The following is a 6002-nucleotide window of genomic DNA, read 5'->3' on the forward strand; positions in this document are numbered from 1 at the left end:
GGATCACCGGTGGCGGTGGTGACTGATCGAGCAACGATGACGTCGATTCCGAGGATTGCCTACTGCTACCACTGGTGATGCTAAGAATGCTTCCATGAGGAACCACCACCAACGCCGCCGCCGCCGCCGCCACTGGCGACAAATGACTCGCATGTTCGGAATTTGTTGACATCATTAGAATATTGTTTTTGCTGCGATTCTCTTTTGCTGTCCCGGTTCTTCTCACTCGCTCACTCACTCACGCAGGGCGGGCACAGCACCGCACTAGTTGTCCGTTCGTGGAGATACAACGCGATCGCACGGATATGGTTTTATTGTCGATTGTTTTAAACTATTTAGGATACAGTATCTCCCCGCTGGTAAGACGGTGACTATTTTATTTGTGGTTACATTGTCTTAAGTTTGATATTAACCAAGTTGTTGCATGATTACTCCACAAATATTTCGTAGTCAAACACATCTCCATTGTTACCTACAATCTATTTTAATGCTCTGATGAAAATCATTTGGAAAGTGAGTGTGTTTAATGATAATATCTTCATTCATATGACAAAATTTCGTACAAAAGAATTATATATTATATACAAAAATAGTTTTTCAAAATTATCATACAGGTTTGAACCAAAGTGTCTTAGAATTTCATGAAATATCGCATACGGACATTTATGGAATACATAATTAATGAAAATAATGTTTGAATAATTCAAGGTTAGCTGTTTCCTTTTTTCCGAAATTTTCCGAATTTCTCGGACATTACTTATTTCGAAACTTCATAGCCTGCAGATGCAAGATTAGCAATAACTTCAAAAGAACAAATCGTCAATTCGCTTAGACCTGAATTAACTCATAATACCATTTAACCAAGTCACGATTTTGACTTTCAAACATTCTTATTGTATACCGTGGACCCCCGTTCGTTTGACCGTTTTTAATCTGAACACGTTTTAATTTGAACCCCGCTGGTTTGCACGACGTGCAAATTAAAAATGGTTCAAATGTCATTGTCAACATGGCATCATTTGCTTCTGCCGACAATGCACATAAACACGATTTGTTTGTACTGATCTAGATCTATTAATCAGTTTCACATTTCGTTTCTGAACGATTACGATAGAAATCCGATCGGAGAATAAAATATTCGCTGCTTGCAACTGCCAACTAAATCAAACCACCAAAACCCAATAACAAAGAGCAGGACCGGCAGTTCATACAAGTTTCAGTATATTTAGAGTAGCTAGTTGTTCAAACTAAAAACTAACCCCGTTAGTTTGCATTTGGAATCGTTCAAACAAACGGGGGTCCACTATATTTCTATTTTCACTGCAAGCCAATAATAGCCATGCGTCTCCTTTTTTATTGGAATCGCCTGGAGGCGCTCTGGAGGCGCTTGTATCGAACCAATTAAGATCACGCGTTTTTTATAGCGTAAAATTACAAGGATGATCTCTTGGAAGAAGCTTTTTTTCTGTTGGATACATTCTTCACTGCGACCAGTTATTTGATCTATTGTGGCGAAGTTTCTTAATAAAATATATTCTACCTATTTATGTAATTTTACAACACATTAGCGTGATGTAAGATTTATTTTATTGAATAAATACGGAAAACCATAGTGTCTTTCCAAAAGTTGTATAACACACCTGATCGTAGTTAACTCTCCAAGCGTCAAGATAAAGGAAGTGTCTCGTTGGAAGAGCCCGTTTCGGAGCGTCTTTTCGAGAGCTTCGAGTCCCAGCAGTAAGCACCGCTTACCACTCATATGGATGTAAATGCAACCGCCTCGATCCTTGTAATCCAACTAGCTCGAGTAATGAGCGTACTAAGTGGCAATATAGTAAACGAAAACAAAGCGGATCCCGAAATTCATTCAAGAAATCTGAGTTTCCTATTAACCCTTCAGATGGTCCCTTCAAAGTGCAAACAAAAGGTGACAGGCGCAGAGTTAAGATTCACTCCTTGGTCACGTGCGTGATAAACCCGTTGCAGTGCATAACCTAAAATAGAGCAAATAAAAGTAGTTGCACTCAGTTTGCGGTTCCACGAGATAACATTTCATGTGGAGACAGTTATTGTTAGCAAGTTATTCCTATATCACGCGTCGAATAGGTCAACCGATTGGATTGGAGTGCAAGAGGTCCAAGTTGCTTCCTTGAGGCTCTCCTAAAAGATTATGAAACAGTTTCGATTCTTCTGGACCGATCTTAACACATAAACTGCGGCTTGTAAGGTAAGGCTTCATCCATCCGGTGAAAGCAACAGAAATTACCAGTTTCTTCATCCGATTTAGTAATATTTCGTGGTCAACACGATTGAAGACGGCCTTTAAGTCGGTTTTTAAGACAATATATATCGCGCCTTCTTGCAAACTTTCCTCTATGTCATTTAAACAGAACGAAACAAACTGCGTTCGATTAGTAGCAACTGATCTTCTAAGCAAAAATCCATACTGATCAATGAATGAATATTGCGAACGACACCTTAAAAGTGCATCATCATCGTCAGCAGACTAGCTCCATTTAACTCGATCTTGAGCTATTTGTCGTCAATTTTTCAGTCGTCTCAGAAGTCGCAAATCACTTTCGACGTGGCCATCTTGTGCATTAAGCGCCCTTACCGTGGGGTCTGTGGGTGCCGATGGGGTCTGTTTTCGTCGCACTGCCGTCCGGCATCCTTACGACGTGTCCGGCCCACAGTAGCCTACCGATGTACGATGTAGCGCATGTAGCTCGTGATTCATACGCCCACGCCACTTTCCGCTTTCAAAAATTGTCCGTAGCATCTTCCACTCGAACACGGCAATGGCGCGAATGTCTTCCGTGAGCATTTTTAGCCCAATCCTCCTAGACTCCGCGTTCAGTTTGCCTCCGGCGTCGCAAAGTTCCTGGTTATGATATCAAAGTTATCTGCAAAGCCTCGGAGTTGGCTACTCTTGGTATCCGCTCATCGGATCACCCTCACTAGAGCGATGCTAAACGGCATGCAGAATAAGCCGTCTCTACCCTCGTCGCATCTTGAAGGGATTCAAGAGTGTCCCCGAGATACGCATGAAACACGTCACTCGGTGCAATGTAGCTCTGGTCAGTCGCATCAGTTTATCCGGTTCGAGTTCGTGCATAATCTGCCATAGCTGGTCTTGATCGACTGTATTGTATGCTGCTTTGAAATCAATAAAAATGAGACGCGTGGGCACATTGTACTCCCGACCTGTATGCAAGATCCGTTGGATGGTAAAACCTGGTCCGTAGCTGCGTGAGTGCCCATGAAACACGAAAGAGTACCTTGTAGGCGGCTTCTATTAGCGTTATGCCACGACAGTTGCAGCAATCGGGCCGATCACCCTTTTTCTAGATAGAACAACGCACCCCCTTTTATCCATTCCTCCAATAGCTTCCCGTTTTCCCAAATCTTGGAAATAACCCAGTGTTCAGCCGTTGCTAGCGTTTCTCTGCCATTTTTAAGTTTTCCCTGTAGGTGGTCCTCACCACCGGCTTCGTTGATCTTAAGTTACCCAAGTCTCTTTGAATTCTTTGAGACCAGATGCTGGGACATAACTTGCGCGTATCGTTAACTCGTAATAGCTGTTCTAATTCTTCATGGTTTCTTTGAATGATGTTTCGAATTGGGATTGGGATTGCGATTGGGATTGGGATTGGGATTGGGATTGGGATTGGGATTGGGATTGGGATTGGGATTGGGATTGGGATTGGGATTGGGATTGGGATTGGGATTGGGATTGGGATTGGGATTGGGATTGGGATTGGGATTGGGATTGGGATTGGGATTGGGATTGGGATTGGGATTGGGATTGGGATTGGGATTGGGATTGGGATTGGGATTGGGATTGGGATTGGGATAGGGATTGGGATAGGGATTGGGATTGGGATTGGGATTGGGATTGGGATTGGGATTGAGATTGGGATTGGGATTGGGATTGGGATTGGGATTGGGATTGGGATTGGGATTGGGATTGGGATTGGGATTGGGATTGGGATTGGGATTGGGATTGGGATTGGGATTGGGATTGGGATTGGGATTGGGATTGGGATTGGGATTGGGATTGGGATTGGGATTGAGATTGGGATTGGGATTGAGATTGGGATTGGGATTGGGATTGGGATTGGGATTGGGATTGGGATTGGGATTGGGATTGGGATTGGGATTGGGATTGGGATTGGGATTGGGATTGGGATTGGGATTGGGATTGGGATTGGGATTGGGATTGGGATTGGGATTGGGATTGGGATTGGGATTGGGATTGGGATTGGGATTGGGATTGGGATTGGGATTGGGATTGGGATTGGGATTGGGATTGGGATTGGGATTGGGATTGGGATTGGGATTGGGATTGGGATTGGGATTGGGATTGGGATTGGGATTGGGATTGGGATTGGGATTGGGATTGGGATTGGGATTGGGATTGGGATTGGGATTGGGATTGGGATTGGGATTGGATTGGGATTGGAATTGGGATTGGGATTGGGATTGGGATTGGGATTGGGATTGGGATTGGGATTGGGATTGGGATTGGGATTGGGATTGGGATTGGGATTGGGATTGGGATTGGGATTGGGATTGGGATTGGGATTGGGATTGGGATTGGGATTGGGATTGGGATTGGGATTGGGATTGGGATTGGGATTGGGATTGGGATTGGGATTGGGATTGGGATTGGGATTGGGATTGGGATTGGGATTGGGATTGGGATTGGGATTGGGATTGGGATTGGGATTGGGATTGGGATTGGGATTGGGATTGGGATTGGGATTGGGATTGGGATTGGGATTGGGATTGGGATTGGGATTGGGATTGGGATTGGGATTGGGATTGGGATTGGGATTGGGATTGGGATTGGGATTGGGATTGGGATTGGGATTGGGATTGGGATTGGGATTGGGATTGGGATTGGGATTGGGATTGGGATTGGGATTGGGATTGGGATTGGGATTGGGATTGGGATTGGGATTGGGATTGGGATTGGGATTGGGATTGGGATTGGGATTGGGATTGGGATTGGGATTGGGATTGGGATTGGGATTGGGATTGGGATTGGGATTGGGATTGGGATTGGGATTGGGATTGGGATTGGGATTGGGATTGGGATTGGGATTGGGATTGGGATTGGGATTGGGATTGGGATTGGGATTGGGATTGGGATTGGGATTGGGATTGGGATTGGGATTGGGATTGGGATTGGGATTGGGATTGGGATTGGGATTGGGATTGGGATTGGGATTGGGATTGGGATTGGGATTGGGATTGGGATTGGGATTGGGATTGGGATTGGGATTGGGATTGGGATTGGGATTGGGATTGGGATTGGGATTGGGATTGGGATTGGGATTGGGATTGGGATTGGGATTGGGATTGGGATTGGGATTGGGATTGGGATTGGGATTGGGATTGGGATTGGGATTGGGATTGGGATTGGGATTGGGATTGGGATTGGGATTGGGATTGGGATTGGGATTGGGATTGGGATTGGGATTGGGATTGGGATTGGGATTGGGATTGGGATTGGGATTGGGATTGGGATTGGGATTGGGATTGGGATTGGGATTGGGATTGGGATTGGGATTGGGATTGGGATTGGGATTGGGATTGGGATTGGGATTGGGATTGGGATTGGGATTGGGATTGGGATTGGGATTGGGATTGGGATTGGGATTGGGATTGGGATTGGGATTGGGATTGGGATTGGGATTGGGATTGGGATTGGGATTGGGATTGGGATTGGGATTGGGATTGGGATTGGGATTGGGATTGGGATTGGGATTGGGATTGGGATTGGGATTGGGATTGGGATTGGGATTGGGATTGGGATTGGGATTGGGATTGGGATTGGGATTGGGATTGGGATTGGGATTGGGATTGGGATTGGGATTGGGATTGGGATTGGGATTGGGATTGGGATTGGGATTGGGATTGGGATTGGGATTGGGATTGGGATTGGGATTGGGATTGGGATTGGGATTGGGATTGGGATTGGGATTGGGATTGGGATT

Source organism: Sabethes cyaneus, chromosome 1 (assembly GCF_943734655.1).
Source record: "Sabethes cyaneus chromosome 1, idSabCyanKW18_F2, whole genome shotgun sequence".
Classification (NCBI taxonomy): Eukaryota; Metazoa; Arthropoda; class Insecta; order Diptera; family Culicidae; genus Sabethes; species Sabethes cyaneus.